This window comes from Triturus cristatus, chromosome 4_1 (genome assembly GCF_964204655.1).
Source record: "Triturus cristatus chromosome 4_1, aTriCri1.1, whole genome shotgun sequence".
Taxonomy (NCBI): domain Eukaryota; kingdom Metazoa; phylum Chordata; class Amphibia; order Caudata; family Salamandridae; genus Triturus; species Triturus cristatus.
The window spans coordinates 1,214,579,750-1,214,597,956 of record NC_140585.1 but is presented as its reverse complement, the minus strand read 5'-3'; the positions used below and the strand labels follow the sequence as shown (position 1 = coordinate 1,214,597,956).

At 47.7% G+C, this 18,207-nt stretch overlaps 1 protein-coding gene across 2 annotated transcripts in view; it reads left to right on the top strand.

The window, feature by feature from the left end:
• Positions 1 to 18,207, top strand: part of LOC146856423 (glycoprotein-N-acetylgalactosamine 3-beta-galactosyltransferase 1-B-like) — a 303,265-nt gene that overhangs the window by 146,119 nt on the left and 138,939 nt on the right. Inside the window, exon 1 of one of the 2 annotated variants that reach the window (XM_085654560.1) lies at positions 1,724 to 2,131. The exons of the other annotated variant lie outside the window; for it this stretch is intronic. The gene's annotated coding sequence lies outside the window, so the exon portion shown is untranslated. Of the gene's footprint in view, positions 1 to 1,723; positions 2,132 to 18,207 lie in introns of those variants that run through there. 2 annotated transcript variants of the gene reach the window in all.

The following is an 18,207-nucleotide window of genomic DNA, read 5'->3' as shown; positions in this document are numbered from 1 at the left end:
CATTTCCTGTTGTGGGCACTATGCCTACCCATACAAGTGAGGTACCATTTTCATCGGGAGACTTAGGGTAATTCAGATTTGTAAAGGAACTGTTATTACCTATTGACTTTCGATGCATTTCTGCCTTCCAAATGAAAGACATGGTGTAAAAAAGAAGTAATTCAAAAAATTCCAAATGAAAGACATTGTGTAAAAAATTAGTCATTCTAAAAAATGACTGATAATTCTCATGCTAGTATGAGTATTCCCAATTTCGGAAATGTGCAAATATCTACTGTTTCTAAACTCTATATTTTGTTCCCATTTCAGAAATACATAGGTGTCTTTCATACCGATTTTTCCATGTACACATTTTTACAGAATAATTACTATATACCCGGTACATAATAAAAAACCATTGCAAGTTGCTGCTCAGTTTTTGGCTCTGGGTTCGTCGGGTTCTTGGTGAACCTACAAGTCCTATATATCCCCACAACCAGTAATGACCAGCGGATGTAACGGTATATTGCTTTCAAAGAGCTGTCATAATTAGAAGAAGTTACAGGTGAAAACATTGACACAAAAGGCTTTTTTTTTTCAACAAATTTTCAATTTATCCTATATTTAACTGTTAGTTTCTACAAAGAAACCTTGATGGATCTACACAAATGACCCCTTGCTGAATTCAGAATTTTGTCTACTTCTCCAAAATGTATAGCTTTCCAGGATCTATTATTGCTTTTGTACCCATTTCTACCATTAACTGGAAGGAGGTCGAAAGCACAAAAAATAGCAAAAATAGGCTATGTCCAAGAAAAATGCCAAAACTGTGTAAAAAATGTTGGGTTTCTGACAAAAGTCTGTTATTCCCTAAAAGCTGGGAAAATGGTGATTTCAGCCCCACAAACCCTTTTTTGATAACATTTGCAGGGAAAAACCCAGATGCTTTCATTTGCAGTCCGTTTTTCCAATTTTTCCCACAAAAAACTAACTTTTGATGTATTTTGGCTCATTTCTGTGACCCCTCCAGGGGAATCCACAAACCCTGAGTACCTTCAGAATCCCCATGATGTTGGAAGAAAAGGACGCAAATTTGGCGTGGATACCTTATGTGGTCAAAAAGCTACAGGGGCCTCAGCGCGCACTACCCCAAATAGCCAAAAAAGGGCGTGGCACAGGAGGGGGAAAAGGCCTGGCAGCGAAGGGGTTAAACTTGCATGAATGCTAAATCCTTATAAGGTCCCAAAAGCGAGACCTATTGGCTATGCCAATGCTTGTTAATAGGGTCAATAGCTAAAAAATATATTTCCATTGTAGCTTTCTCGTTGTTGCATCCTGAAATTGAAATGTTTTATACTAAAATGTTTCGTAAGCACATAACATTGGTAATAAGTAAAGGTAGTCTAAATGTATGGATAAATGTGTGAAAACTGTGTTTTTTAAATTCATTTGGAAAAATGAGGTAACAATGGGAAAAATAATTTAAAACTCATAATAATGTTGCCTAGATTACTGTCAAAATAAGAATGAAAACCTCAAATCCCACTCCCTATATGTATTTGCAATATTGTGAAATGTTAAGGACAGGAGCTGATTGAAAAGACATATTTTTTAAGCTTCAGTTCACCAGCCCTGATGCCAAGGTCTCTGTCTCCCTCACACTTCGCACCCAGCCACACCTACTCTCTCAGCCGTCAGTCTGCGTCATGTTTATTGGGTGTGTACCTGCGCGCTCCTGTCCTTTGCACATCTGACAGTGACAGCGCAGTTCTAGGCGCTAGTTGTCGCGTAGTGACTGGTCCGGTTGGCGTCCCTGCACACACCTCTGTGCGAGGGCCCCACCTATGTGCGAGGGCCCCACCTATGTGCGAGGGCCCCACCTCAGCCGAGCTGCTTCTTCGAAGGTGAATTACCCGGCTATTACTGTGCCTGGCAGGCCATGCCGGGCCTCCGTCCAACTATTGTGTCCCAACTGGACTGCTCAGAGCACGCTTCAGTGCCTCCAAGGGAGGCAGGTGTAGGACGTGGCAGGACGTGAGGAGGTTTGGGAGGGTTGGCGGGCACCAGGCCACTGGCTGCTTGCTAAAGCGGGTTGAGTTTTGCAGCGCTCCCTTCGGAGGAGGATTCGTGGGTCCGAGTGAACACGTGGAAGGTGAGTGTTTGGTCTCTTCAGTCCGGCTGTTTCCAGACTCTTCCTGGGTTATGGGTTTTACCTCGAGGAGGATTAATACAGACGGTAGATTTAGTGGTAAAAGGGTCGTTAGAGCGGATTCCTGAAGTGGCAGAGCGTGAGTCTGGAATGTAAGTTATCGGAACCAAGTGTGAGACTTTATCCTACGCAGTCACGGGCGGAGTCATTGAGCCGCGGGTGCCTGACAGAGAGGGGTGTCTCTACTGTATGTGCGCGCTGCCTGAAGAAGGAACATGCCTGCGCCCGCGAGGCGCTACATTCGCCGTGGTACCCGGGGCCCTCTGGATTATACGCTGTGCCAAGTGGGAACAGCCCTTCAGCTCACCACCTTGTAAAATAAAACCATTGGCTTCAGTCATGCCAGCTCAGCGTGTTGATCCGCCTGCAGAAGAGATTGTATTGTAATTGCATTTATATAGCGCTTACTACCCCTGACGAGGCGTTGAAGCGCTTTTTCGGTGAGTAGCACGCTACTTCAGAATCCATAAAGTTTTAGTGGTGAATTAGTATGGTGAAATACGAAATGCTGTTCTAGCCTTTGAATTAATTGCAAGTCGATCGTTATTGTTTTGGATTCGGGCAGTTAAGCACAACTTTTCTCCTTCTAGGTTTAGAACTCCAGGATTATCAAAGTGTATTGCATAGACGCCCCTGAAGCGCGCACATTGTTATACCCAGAGGGGAGGAGTAGGGTGGGAGAGGCAGGGGCTTAATGGAGACGCCCTTCAGCACTAGTGATGCAGGGGGCATCAACTATCCAGCCCAAGGCTCATGAAATTGTGAGAGGCGCTGGAGTCATGGAGACCCCCACCACAGGACACTCATTCTGCATCTCTCCACAGAAGAGAGGGAAATCCGCGGGGAAGACCACATCCGTGTAGCCTGGTACCACACCCGCCCAGAAGTGCCTACATTTTAGGGTAGAGTGACCAGGCGTCCAAGATTTGCTGGAACTGTCCCGGGTTTTCACCAGCTGCCCTGGCAGATTTCGGGAAATATAGCTCATGTCCTGGTTTTTTAGAGAGGGTCGACTGAAAACGATGGGAGGTGCCTTTTTATGTTTTCCAAAGCAGGGATCGTTAGAAGTTGTTCTAAGAAAGCAATGTAATTAACAGGCATGCTACGGATTTAGAAATTGCATGTTATTTACGTTCTTACTGCTTCTTCTGTAATTTTCTGCCGAGCAGTGCTGTGCGCTAGGTTGAAGTAAAATTGTAGTCCTCCTTCTATTTTTGGGAAATGTCCCGGTTTTTCGTTTTAATATTCTTGTCACCCTATTATAGGGACAACCAGGGCTTTTAAGTGGGCCGGGTCCTGCCGGTGCTCAGCACCGACATTTCTAAAAAGCAGGTGCTGAGACGGATCCCTCTCAGGCTCTCCATTTTTGCCCTCAGGGTGAAAACAAAATCTTAACTCTGCAGCAGTACCACCCTTCACTGCCTCTGAGGTAACTTCAAAGAGACTTGCTATAGTTCTTTCACATTTCACAGTCTCATCATTTCAGCACTGAAGCAGTTTCAATATTGTATACAGCAAAGCCATAGTTGTTGCTTGTTTAGCTTACACAACTAACAACCACTGGTAAAGCCAATAGCCCTGACTTGTTGTAGGTGTAATGTTACTTGTTGTATTATATATCTGTATGCAGGCGCGCAACACCATTGGGCTCAAAGGGCTTCAGCAACCCCCTACCCCCTCGTCGTGTGTGGCAGCCGGGCTGAGGACATCTTCCGGGCACCCACACAGCCGCACCTGAGTACTTCACAGGTCTTTAAAAGACCATCTACCTGTTAAGGAGGCTTTGTTGTGTTTTTACGCCTTCTTAGAGCCCCTGCAGCTCCACTCTGCCAATTGCTTGAAGAAATAACCCCCCCCAAAAAATTTTCTTAGCCCCCCCCCCGAAATTTGGCTCTAGTTTCACCTCTGTCTGTATGCACTGACATAAGCAGCAAAATGGCAGTCGGGCAGCACACTATGCTAAGCACACATTTTTAGCTTGCAATTTAAGCCACACCCTTAATTACATTGGCCACACCCCTTTGAGAGACCCCTAGTTTTTTCATTCCACTTAAAACCCTGGGTACAACAAAGAACAAAAGAAAAACAACACAATGTTGAGTGCATTTTTCGTTACTGCTGTGGAGTACACGGTTGAAACAAGTGAATCTTGGCTCAGTGTCTCTAGCCCTCCTGGCTTAAAAAGTAAATTAGCCTCGGGGGTATGAGTGCTTTTCTGAGACAGGGCTTGTGGGAGTGACTCGGGCTGCCTCGTGCACTCAAGAAAACACTTCTTAGGGGTTTGTCAACAGTTAGACATGCAGGCAAATAAATCTGCAGTCCCGTCTGCAAACTGTTAACAATCTCTTTATCCTGTTGCATTGTGTTCGAGGCATGTGGGCTGCTGAATTCATATCTGTGCATAGATCGCCGCCTAGTGTTGGGTCCGGATGTTTGCACGTTGTTGTCCTGGAAGAGTCTTCGAAGTATCCTTGGATAGGTGACTCCTCCCCTGGACTACAGTGCGCATGGGCATCCTCTCCATCCTCAGATTGTTTTTTTCCGCCATTGGGTTCGGATGTGCTATCTTAACTCCAGTTAGGAAAAAACTTTGTCGGGGCCAAAAGGCCTTTAGTTAGCGTCGGTACTGTTCACTCGATCGGTTTCGACCCTACCTGTTAGCTTACTAACTTCGGAAACAACTTTTCGCTTTTTACCTGACCATCGACGACACCGACGATGGAGTTGAGGACACCATTCAAGAGGTGCCCAGTATGCAACGCGAAATATCCCCATATCGATGTCCACCCGGTGTGCAACAAATGCTTGTCGCCGGACCACAACCAATCGACATGCATGGCCTGTGCCCGGTTCCGTTCCAAGAAGACTCTACGGAATCGACGAGCGGCGAGACTAGAAGCGCAGCACGCGGCACCGGCCCCGGCAGACATCTTCAACGCCGAAGATGTCGAGGAGTTGGAAATCCTACCCTCCAATCCCGGTTCCGAACATGACTCCGGTTCGGACGACGTCGACGAATCACTCTTTCGCAGAGATGAAGACAACACCGAGGTAGGAGACGACGATGAGGCCTTAGGGGCCGAAGAGAGTAGCTCCAATGATGAGCAAGGCCTACCCGTTCAGACTGACGAGAGCCCAGTGCCACAGTCTATGGCTCCGGTCGAGGGATCGCCTTCGGGCCTTACCCGAGACCTATCCCGCGGTTCTTCGGCCCCGCCCTCGGGCCCGGCCTCGGACGTTCAGCGGCAGCCATTATTACCTAAACCGGCTGGTTTCCCTTCTACCAAACCGAAACCGAAAGCTGCACCGGGACAAATGAAACCGAAACCGAAAGTGGCGCTAGTCGGATCGAGGCCTTCCACACCTTCGACGCCAGCGACACGCATCGGCACCGAGCGCACCAAACGAGACTTCGGTGCCGAACTTGAAGCGGCCGACGCCGGAGTCGGCATACGGAAAAAGGCCCTCGGTGCCATCAAACCTGCTCGGCTCTCGGCGCCGACGCCATCGACTCCTAAACCAAAGGTCATACCACCTGCTGCGTCTCACGTCGCTTCCACGGCAACACCGAAGCCTCCTGCATCGAAGACGTCGACGGCCATTTCCGCCCCTTGACCCGATGACCCACCGGCGCCGAAAAAGTCCACGGCCGCCTCTACAAACCTGGTAGGCGCTAAGGCCTCGAAAGCGCTTCAAGTGCGAACCGTTGCAGCACAAAGCAGCAAAACCCAAGCGGTCCTCCAGGACACATCGGGCTCCGGCCCACTAAAAGCTCAAGCAGCCTCTTCGGCGCCAGCCAACATAACTTTTGGCCTGCCGCCATCCACGATCCCAAAAATGTTCCAACTCAGGACACGGGTCACCCACACCACGGTTACACCTGCTGAGACGTCTCCGTCACATTACATCGACGCCAACACCGGCAGGATGATTATCCATGACCGGAGGATGACTTCAGAGCCACCCTTGGACCCTTTCAGGATCCCACTAAAAAGAAAGCTGCCTGTGGACTCAGAACCTGTGCTTTGCGAATCTTTCGACTCGCCCTACCAGGACCCACTATCATTCTCTCCCACACACTCCGACACGGATGCGTTGGCAGACTATATGGATGACCAAGTCCCTTACCACGGAGACATGGACCCTGATGACCAACAGGACCCTGATCAAACTTGGGGCGACCCTGCAGACCCCAGTGCACCTCTAGATGCACAGGACCCACAACTCTATGGAGCGAAAACATCTCCGACAGAGGACACTGCAGCGTTCAACGCTCTTATTGAACGTGCTGCGAATAATCATGGAGTGCAGCTTCACTCTGACACCGTGGAAGACGACTTCCTTATGGACACTTTCGCTTCCTCGGAAAGGCATGTAAAGACTCTGCCCATGTTGAAAGGAGTCCTCAAACCAGCCAAGGACATCTTCAAGGAACCCACCAGGGCAAGGGTGATAAACCCCAGGATCGACAAAAAGTACAGATCAGCACCTGGGGACCCTACTTACATCAGAGGCCAATTACCTCTCGACGCCATTGTCGTTGCGAATGCTCGCAAGAGGGCACACTCGCAAACGACAGGTGACGCTCCTCCCCCGGACAAAGAGTCCAAGGTTTTAGAGACCTCTGGCAAGCGAGTTGCCGCCCAGGCTGCCAACATATGGCGCATAGCCAACACTCAAGCGCTCCTCGCTCGCTACGATAGAGCGCACTATGATACAATGGAGCAACTACTCCAACATCTCCCTGACCAGTTCAAAGAAGGTGCAGAAATTCTTATCAGAGAGGGACAGCTACTCACAAATGCTTCCATCAAGTGTGCACTAGATGCCGCAGACACGGCGGCCAGGGCCATAAACACAAGCGTCATGCTGCGACGACATGCCTGGTTGCGAATCTCCGGGTTCAAACCTGAGGTGCAAAATAATATACTAAACCAACCTGTCAACCCCGACTATTTATTCGGGCCGGAGGTTGACACAGCCCTTGAGAAAATAAAGAAGGACACGGACACTGCAAAGTCCATGGGGGCTCTCCAGACTCAGTCCTTTCGGAGCAGCTCCTTTCGTCGCCCCGGAAATAGAGGAGCAGGTAGAGGACAGGGGTCACAGCAGACATACAACAAAGGCAATACCCAAACCACCTACGATAAAAACACCCGGGGTGGATATCGTGGCTCCAGTACAAAGGGCAGAGGACGCGGCTACGGCAACACCAGGTCCTCCCCCAAGAACAAGCAGTGACGCCCTCTCCCTTCCTCCCGACCACATAACACCTGTCGGGGGAAGGCTACAAAGGTTCCTGTCCACGTGGAACTCCATCACCACGGACAGGTGGGTCAAAGATATTGTCAAATACGGTTACTGTCTAGAGCTAACCTCCATTCCACCCACAATACCTCCAAGAAACCGTCCTATGTCCTCAGAGCACTTAACGCTCTTACAGCAAGAGGTGCAAAGTGTGCTTCTAAAAGGCGCTATAGAGGTCGTACCCGTCCACGAGCACGGTACGGGAGTGTACTCCCTCTACTTTTTAATACCGAAAAAGGACGGGTCACTCAGGCCTATACTAGACCTAAGACCCCTGAACCGGTACATTCTTTCCGAGCACTTTCACATGCTCACTCTCCAGCAAGTCCTTCCGCTTCTCAAGCAGGGAGACTTCCTGGCCACACTGGACCTCAAGGATGCGTATTTCCACATACCCATTCACCCCTCACACAAAAAATACCTCAGGTTCACTGTTCAGGGACAACACTATCAATTCAAAGTCCTGCCCTTCGGCGTGACAACAGCACCCAGGGTCTTCACAAAGTGCCTAGCTACTGTGGCGGCACATCTACGGAGGCAGCACATACACGTCTACCCCTACCTGGACGACTGGCTCGTTCAAGCGAAGTCAGCCCAGCAATGTGCCAGCCACATGTCCCGCACCATTCACCTCCTTCACAGTCTGGGATTCTCACTAAATTACCCAAAATCCCATCTCCAGCCCGCACACGTACAACAGTACCTGGGTGCGACTATAGACACTCTGGCGGCCACAGCTCAGCCAAATTTGGTGAGGATCAACAGCATGCAAATGCTGATTTCCAAGTTCAAACCCCAACACTCCTTTCCTGCGCGAGTGTTCATGCAGTTGATAGGCATGATGGCCTCCTGCATTTTCATAGTCCCGCACGCGAGATTACATATGCGACCGCTTCAGGAGTGCTTGGCACGTCAGTGGAATCAGGCTCAAGGACAGTTGAAAGACCTAGTGTTGGTGAGCGGTCGGGCATACAACTCTCTGCATTGGTGGAATCCACAAAACCTTTGCAAGGGCCGACCGTTCCAAGAGCCTGTTCCACAAATAGTACTGACAGCAGACGCGTCTCTCCAGGGATGGGGAGCTCATGTACTCCACTACACAGTGCAGGGACTATGGACGACACAACAGAAGAAAATGCACATCAACCTTCTGGAACTGATGGCAATCTTCCTAGCCATGAAGGCATTCAAAGTACATCTGTGCAACAAGGTCGTGTTGATCCGGACGGACAACATGACCGCAATGTACTACATACAGAAGCAGGGAGGAACGCACTCTCCACAGTTGTCTCATCTGGCTCAGAGCATGTGGAAGTGGGCCATTCAGAGGAACATGTTCCTCATGGCGGAACACCTCCCCGGCAAGGACAACCAAATGGCGGATCTGCTCAGCAGACACAGCCACCAGATGCACGAGTGGGAGTTACACCCATCAGTACTCCAGCCGTACTTCCAGCAGTGGGGTCATCCAGAGATAGACCTGTTCGCCACAAGCGAAAACGCAAAATGCCAAAGCTTTGCCGCCAGGTTCCCACATCCGCAGTCGCAGGGCAATGCGATATGGATGAACTGGTCCGGCAGATTTGCGTACGCTTTTCCCCCAGCGCCGTTAATACCGCTGGTGGCTCGCAAACTCAGACAACACTCCCTAACACTCGTCCTAGTTGCTCCTACGTGGGCACGCCAGCCATGGTACACCACCTTCCTCGAACTTTCCGTGGTGCCGCATCAAAGGCTGCGGATCAAACCCGCGCATTTGACGCAGAACCATGGAGAGATTCAGCACCCAGATCCGCAACAGCTGAACCTGGCGATCTGGCTCCTGAAGTCCTAGAGTTTGGCTATCTCAACCTGCCACCTGACTGTATGGACATCATCAAGGAGGCCAGGAGACCCACTACAAGGGCTTGCTATGCAGCCAAATGGAAAAGGTTTGTCTTTTATTGCGGTAATAATGACATTAACCCGCTGGACGCATCCATCCAAAACATCATTTGTTACCTCCTACACCTATACCGATGCAATCTGGCGTACACCTCTATACGTGTCCATTTGACCGCAATATCAGCCTATCTACAAACCAGGCAGCACCTCTCTCTATTCAGAGTGCCTGCCATCAAAGCATTCTTGGAAGGACTCAAACGAGTCATTCCACCAAGCCACCCACCAGCTCCAATGTGGAACCTCAACCTGGTCCTCACACGCCTGATGGGTCCACCCTTTGAACCTCTCCACTCATGCGAGATTCAATTCCTCACTTGGAAAGTAGCTTTCCTGGTAGCGATCACTTCTTTAAGAAGAGTTAGTGAACTCCAGGCACTAACAGTTCAAGAGCCATTTATACAGGTTCATGCCAACAGGGTCGTACTACGTACCAACCCCAAATTCATGCCCAAGGTAATATCGCAGTTCCACATGAATCAAACTATTGAACTGCCCGTTTTCTTCCAAAACCCACAAACTGTCGCGGAAAGGGCACTCCACACACTAGATGTCAAAAGGGCCCTCATGTATTACATCGACAGGACCAAACCCTTTAGGAAGACAAAACAACTGTTCGTTGCCTTTGCCCCACACCACAAAGGTAACGCCATCTCCAAAGCAGGGATTGCCAGATGGATAGTTAAGTGTATCCAAATTTGTTATCAAAAGGCAAAACGCACATTAACTATTCCCCCACGAGCCCACTCAACACGTAAGTTAGGGGCCTCCATGGCTTTTCTAGGAAATATTCCCCTGCATGATATATGTAGAGCAGCCACCTGGTCCACTACACACACATTTACCAAACACTATTGTGTAGATGTGCAATCAAAACAGCAGGCAGCTGTAGGACAGGCTGTTCTCAAAACCCTTTTTCAGACCGCTGCAGCTGGCACGGGTAGCCGCCGCTAATAGAGGGCATTGCTATACATTCTATGCACAGATATGAATTCAGCAGCCCACATGCCTCGAACTGAATATGCTACTTACCAGTATGCATCTGTTCTTGGCATGTAGGGCTGCTGACATTCATATCGCCCTCCCTCCTCCCCGGCGCCTGTAGCAGCTGCAGCTCTCCGAATTACTGTAAGCATGGTCATCACTTTCTGTATCTACTCCATCACTGCCACAATGGCGAAAAACAATCTGAGGATGGAGAGGATGCCCATGCGCACTGTAGTCCAGGGGAGGAGTCACCTATCCAAGGATACTTCGAAGACTCTTCCAGGACAACAACGTGCAAACATCCGGACCCAACACTAGGCGGCGATCTATGCACAGATATGAATGTCAGCAGCCCTACATGCCAAGAACAGATGCATACTGGTAAGTAGCATATTCATTCCTTAACCTCATCTTGCCTATAGGATTGTTTGCCGTCAGTGGAGCAGGGCCCACAGCGAGGAGAACAGTGACTTCCTGCAGCCTCGCTGGCGGCACTCACCTGAACAAAATAAACACTCTCAACCCGAAACATAAACTCACAAACAATTAAATTTGTTAGTAACAAACCTCAAACTTTGTTTGATCGCTGTAGGCAATAAAATGGAGGCGATGACTTGTTTGTCAGTCTCTGTTGTCTAGAAATGTTTTTTGTGCAAATAATAAGGCTCCCCTTTTGTTTTGTTTCTCAACGACACACTTTTTTCTTCATTTTTAGGTTGAGCACACCAGACTTCCGAAAGGTATATTGTGGGCTTACCAAGAACATACAGGGGCTTACAGTTCTCCCATTGCTTACCACTGGTTGGCTTTCCCTTCATTCTCATTCGCCTGCTTCTTATTTGTGTCCCAGCTTATCAGTCTAGTGAATGTCCCTTCCATGGAGTTGTATAGCCCTTTTCCCATCTCTATTTATTGGCTGGCTTCTATGCTTCCACTGCCGGCTTTCCAAGCACTACTTTTATGTTAAGCACTCTACAAGAGTGTATGTGTTTTCCAGCTGTCTCCCTTGTGCACGTCTCAACGTTTTGCTGTCGCCTGTGTGATTCTCTCCACCCTGTCCATGTTGCGCTCACTTTCTTGCCCTCGCATTGATTTCTCAACTTTGTGCTTCTCCCTCTCCACGTTGCTCTCTTGCTTCCCTCCCTAACTCCTACCCTCTGCGTTGCTTCTGTGCCCCGCTCTCCATGCTGCACTACCGAACCTTTCATGCTGCACTACCCCACCTTTCAAGCTGCACTACCCCGCCCTCCATGCTGCACTACCCCGCCCTCCATGCTGCACTACCCCGCCCTCCATGCTGCACTACCCCGCCCTCCATGCTGCACTACCCCGCCCTCCATGCTGCACTACCCCGCCCTCCATGCTGCACTACCCCACCCTCCATGCTGCACTACCCCACCTTTCATGCTGCTTCTCCCCACATTTTATGCTGCTCCCCCCTTACTTTCCATGCGGCTCCCCCTTACTTTCCATGCTGCTCCCCCCTCACTTCCATGCTGCTCCCCCCTCACTTCCATGCTGCTCCCCCCTCACTTCCATGCTGCTCCCCCCTCACTTCCATGCTGCTCCCCCCTCACTTTCCATGCTGCTCCCCCCTCACTTTCCATGCTGCTCCCCCCTCACTTTCCATGCTGCTCCCCCCCTCACTTTCCATGCTGCTCCCCCCTCACTTTCCATGCTGCTCCCCCCCTCACTTTCCATGCTGCTCCCCCCCTCACTTTCCATGCTGCTCCCCCCCTCACTTTCCATGCTGCTCCCCCACCTTCCCACTCACATTTATCTAATCTGTTGCCCATCTCTTATCCTCCCGCCTCCTCGCGTTCTTTCTCCACTCCCTCTGTTGCTCCCTCCACCCGTGATTTAAAAAAAAACGCTTCCACTATTTTTTTTCTTTTTATTTTGTGATCCAACTCGAATCAGCAAATGAAATGAAAAGAAAAAAGTGTGTGCACTATTTTGTAGGTGTACTTGCATGCATTGTGCTTGCTCCTCCAAACAACACAGTCGTATCATAAGCTTTTTGTTTTCTTTGTGTCCATGTTGCACAGCATCGGGGATGATGTAAACCATTTCTAAAACCATCGACTAAGCCAATAGGTCTCAAAGGTGAGACCCATTGGCTTTGCCAGTGCTTGTTAGGTCTGGGGCAACAGCACATCTATTGCTTACATTATGTGGGCAACCGAAAACAAGCTTCAAGGAGCAGTGCTGGGAAAGTGGTTGGCTCCACCTACATGTTGATAGTGTTTAGTCAGATTTTGATTGGAGGGAAGTGTGCGTCCACTGAAAAAAGTGGCTCTATTGCAATGTTTGCCTTGTCAGTCCAATAGGACTCAGTTGCTTGTGGTGTCTAGCCAATGATCAAGGCTATATGCCTGATCTGTTTATTATAAAAAGTTATGACTGTGAAAGTAGGCCTGGCATTTTAATTGTGCAAAGTAGATGTTTTCATTCTGGGCACACCCTCTGACAGTTCCTGGGAGTGGAGGATTTGCACTTTGACAGTCCTTGTTAACACCGCTTAGTTGAGGTTATCCATTGTTTTCAAGTATTTCTTTTTACATATTTGCCATGTTATGACTGTATGTCTGGTGGTTGCCTAATGGAAAATCGTAAGGGCAATACAGTAGGCCTGAGTTGGTTATGGTGACAAGCCCCTGGGGACAGCAAAAGGCCTGATTGGTTCCTTGAGGAAAACATAGGTCAGAGGTGTAGGTTTGATCTGTTTATTATGAAAAGTTACAACAGAGGCATAGGGTCTGACGTGTATTATGAAAAGCATGTTTATGACAGTAGACCTTTAAAGGTGGATTGGCATCATACGATGTTAAAGCCTGTAGGCAGATACTTTGATACATGGAATCTCGCACATTACTGTAGAAGGTGGGGGTTTTGGTCTAGGTTACCTCCTGTGCCGAACCTTGTTGGTAGAAGATTTGCTCTGTGCTAATCCTTGTTAGACCATTTTAAAATAAGTTGTATTTTGCTTTGCAGTTAACGTTGGTGTACGTATTTGCAAATTTATAACTGACTGACTGTTTTCTGATGTATTATTGTATTAGTCTGTCCCTTTATGGATGTGTTTTTATCCAAATAATGTAATTGAATTGAATTGAACTGGTTGTCTTGTGGGAAAGCTTATGCTGAGTTTACTAAACCTGAGTTGGTTACGATGTCAAGCCAGTGAGGAAGGCTGTAGGCTTCAGTGGTTCATTTGTCAAGATCTTTGTAAGATGCCATAGGTCCAATCTGTTTCTTTACCACAAAGGCACTCGGCTTGAATTCATTGTTGTAAAACATGTATACATAAACCAAAACGCTGTAAGGTTGGATTGTTAGTATCCTGTGTTAAATCTCCAATGCCCATATTTGCAACAGCACCATTTCCCAACCTGTCCTACTTTTCCATCTAGGGGAAACTAAGGTTGCTTTCCAGTTGGTGCCAGAGCCAAGGGTGGCTGCAAGGCTTGCCTACCCTTGAATTTGTCACAGCCTCTGTACTGTGGAAGAAACCGGTTCAGCTGCTGGACTGGCTAGTAGAGTTGGTGCTGGTGAAATCATAACCCTTTGGAGTAGCTCAGAAACCATCAGCATTCCCTATGGATGTCTCTGGCCGGAGAAGCCAAACCCGAAAAACAAGCCATAGCTGCCCTGCTTTAAGCCTCTCAAGGGCCAAGTCTGCCTTGTCATCCAAGAGACGAGACCCATTGAGTTCCAAATCTATTACGCTTGCTTGGACATCCCCTGTTAAGCGAAGCTAGATTTGCCTTGTGTGTGCCACAGATGACTCTGTGGTGCTGGTGTCATGAGCCACTCAAGGGATCGGCTTTGCTCCGTCTTGTCCACCTCAATCTACCCCTGAAAAGTTATCTTTCAAATGATCTAGGATGGCACGACCAGCTGCGCTATCTTCAACTGTGAAGGGATGTTTCTAGCCAGCAAGCAGGTATCAGTCATTGACCCAAGTGTCAGACGTCCTGCAGAGAAGACTTTTTCCCCATTGTCTAAAGCTTCTGGGATTCCCTGTTGAGTGGCGTAGTTGGAAAAGATCTGGGTTCATTTTGGAACACAGACGAAGCCTGTACCACCAAGCTTTCGGGTGAATGTTGAATGGATAAGAACTCTCTGTCCCTTGGTGATGGCCTGTAGTGTCAAGCAATTAGTCTATTCACCAATGGTACCAAAGTTGACTTGGCCCAGACCATCTTAAGCTCCTCGCTAAAGAGAGACAAAGGCTATAGAGATGCCATGTCAGGTTGGAGGATTTCCATTAAGAGAATATTTGGTGATGAACCCCCCAAAAAAACTCGCCCGACCCCCTGTCCTGAATTCAGTACCCTTAGGTAGGGAGAGGGTATTTGATTACTTAGGAATACGCATCTCGCAAACAATGCAATGGACCTCCCACTTATCCAAAATGCTTCTAAACCATAAGAGGGTCACAGGGGCTCTACTAAAGGAACAGCGTCTCTGCACAATAAGACCGATAGCCCCGATTGTAGACATCTATAAAGCAAGAGGAGTTTGTTCAGCTCTATATGGAGCAGAACTATGGGGTACCCAAAATATAGATGAACTTTCCAAATCGGAAAACAAATTCTGTAGGTCATTGATGTTGCTCCCTCAGGGTACGCCAACTTTACCGTTGATGTTTGATTTAGGCTGTCGTTCTATAGCAGATCTTGCAAAACTCCGGCCATTGCTCTTATGGGCCCGGTTGTGGCGAGTCCCAGAACTCGCCAAATACGCTAAAGGACTGTCCGAAATAATGGCATCATCAGGATGGCACAAAATAAAGTGGCTGAGAGATGTAAAAGCTTTACTTATCGCTCTTGGACTAAGTGAAGCATGGGACAATAGATCATCTCCACCAAAGGCAACTCTAAAGGCTCTATACTGGAATTGGGTTATGTCCCGAACATATGTTGATCAGTCTTTGGGAAAACTAACGGAGGACTTCCTGAAGTTTAAGGACTCACCCATTCGGGAACTGTATCTGGACATTATTGAAAAACCGTTCGATAGAGCTCTCTATTTCAAGTTTAGAGTTGGGACTCTCCCACTAAGAGCATTTACAGCACGGTGGAAAATTCCGGCACAGACAACTGCCTTTTGCCCTTTTTGTACAACTTGCACCGAGACCCTAGCGCATTTCTTGTTCCAATGCCCGGAATATGTAAAACCCAGGAAAAAGTGGCTCAAAGCACTGTGTCGGCTTTTAGGCACTAGGTCACACATTGAGGCCCTGCGTATCCTAACGTCAGACTCACGTCCACTTTATGTCTGTGGTTTATCTAAATTTTTATCATGGGCCTGGTATTTACGTAGCAAAAGGCTTAAAATTAATGTTTAATTCCTTTTTATTGTTAAATTGCTAATTGCTTTTAACTTGTACAGAATGTATTTATCTCTTTGTTGAAAATTGATGAAATCTAGTGATTCTTGTAAATGTTTTTTAAAAATGGAAAATCTATTTATATTCAGCTTTTATGATATGTTTTTATCGAAATAAAGCCTTTTTGACTTGATTAAGAGAATCAACTGGGTTTCCTCCAATAGAAGAAGCAATTCCAGTGTCTCTGCAGCCTTTCTGATGACTGCAGCAAACAAAGCCTCCTTTGCAGACAGTGGTCCCAAGGGGAATTCAGTCTCTTAACCCGGAAAGGTGTTGAGGCCACTAGCGTTTCGAAGGGCTAAGTACCTATTTTGGTGGGGGAGAGCAAGTGGACTGCCTCGCTGCTGTCATCGTCATGAGGAACCATATGTGCTGTATGAAAATGGTCAGAGTCTGAACCGAAGATATTTGCTAACCTGTGCCAGTATGCATTCCTGGACAAAGGTCAGGGCAGAGAGTTATCTGTGTACCGTGCCTCCTTTGTTAGTCTTTTATTTGATGACTTGAGCTTATCAGCATGGCCTTAGTATGCGGCATTATTCAGAAAGAGAAGCCAGCGCTGGTGTAAACTTCGGTGTTGGTGGAAGGGCTAGTGGCTGATCATCTGATGCTGTTGTGGTCTCAGTCTGGCCAAGTGAGAGCCTTGAGCTGACCATCAAGGTTTGGCTGGCACTGGTGAAGTACTAGCCAGCGGCATCCCAGTCAGAAGCCTTTTTGGATCAATGGTACTCAAAGGTGCACTTGATGGAAACTATGTGCCACAGAACAGTGCCATCATCACTTGTGTAACAGCAAGGAACTATGCAGGGTTGGTACCAGGAACTCTGGTTATGCTGGAAGGGGTCCTGGCATTAGGGCGGTAACCAGTGTTGGAGATTAGGCCGCTGTCAGGGTCAGTGCCGGATCCTCCACCGGAGTGATGTCAGCCACCCTTGCTCAGTGAAAGACTTTCAACTTCTATTTTGTATTTGTAATTTTATGACTGTATTCCTTGATGTTTACTGTGTGGGAAATGTTACACTCAGTTTAGTAGGACTATGTTGTTTAAAGTGGCAAGCCAATGATAAGGCAGAAGGCTGTGTTAGTTAATTAGGAAAAGTTAAGTCAGATGCTATAGGTCTATTGGGTTTATTGTGAAAAGTTATGGGGAAAAAACTGTAGGATTCACTTATTTATTGTGAAAAGCTTGTGTTAAAGTCAACAGGCTAAAGCCTGGTGACAGGTATTGTGTTACATGGATCCCATGTGGCCATTGTGTCTTATCAGGGATGCCATTTTGGAATGTTTTGTCCGGAGTGTAAGCTTTTTTCATTCTTACGAAATTGCTGCTATGCTTAGAAGTGTCATGTCGGCCATCTTGGATCAATGTAGCAATGATGCACTATGCACAATACTATTTCAGTATGACCCAACCATCATAATGTTTACTGGTAGTTCTAGATAAGTGGTAAATGTGGATTTGGATTGTGCATAGTGTATCACTCATTATTTTACAGTTCCAAAGTGGGCAATATGTTGCTTTTTAAATTGGCAGGTATGTTGGAACTTCAAAACAGTTAAACACTAAACACAATATCTTAGGAATATGGCCTCCTGCTGCTATGCGTAATATTGCAAGCATACGCTCACCATGTTTAGTGGCAGCATGTTTTCTTTTTTCTCAGTTTGTGTACCTTGAATGTGGTTGTTGTGTTTGTGTAGGTTTTATTGTGAATGAGTAAGTGGACGAATGGAAGAATCAGTGGGTGGATGAATGGCTCCATGAGGGCAACAATGACTGCCCGAGTGCATGCATGATGATACCTAAACTCTCCAGGCTCTGATAATGCAGTTTTAGTTATATGCCAGACCTACAGGTATTGCCTGTGCTTGTTTAAAGATGTTAATCCTCCTGAAGAGGAAGCAGCAGACACAGCTTATGTTCAGCGCCATTTTCTGCACTCTCAGTGTTCAGCGCCATTTTCTGCACTCTTCTGTGGGGGCCCTTGGTTCAGAGTGTGGTCAAAACAGTGAAGGACGTTGGCAGGTCGAGATTAATGATACACTGAGGAGCTAAGTTTGTGCTCCGTGGCTGGAATGCAGGTCAGGATTGAGGTGCGCTGGCAGAGTGGAGTATGTGTTTGGTGGTACAGACAAGGATTGTGGTCTTTGACAGAATTCTGTGTGCACCCTGCCATTGGAACAGTAGTAGCTTCGCCACCATAGGATTGAGGTGCTTGAAACCAAAGGGTATTGTGCAGGTCAGAACCGAGAGGATTAAACAGAGCTATGTGTGCATTCTTGTCTGGGCCAGCAGGGCTGCACTGCATAATGATTGAAGAGTTTCGGTAGAGTTGTTTGTTCGTCATAGCCATATTCAGACAATGCTGCAGGTTGTTGACTTGCTTAT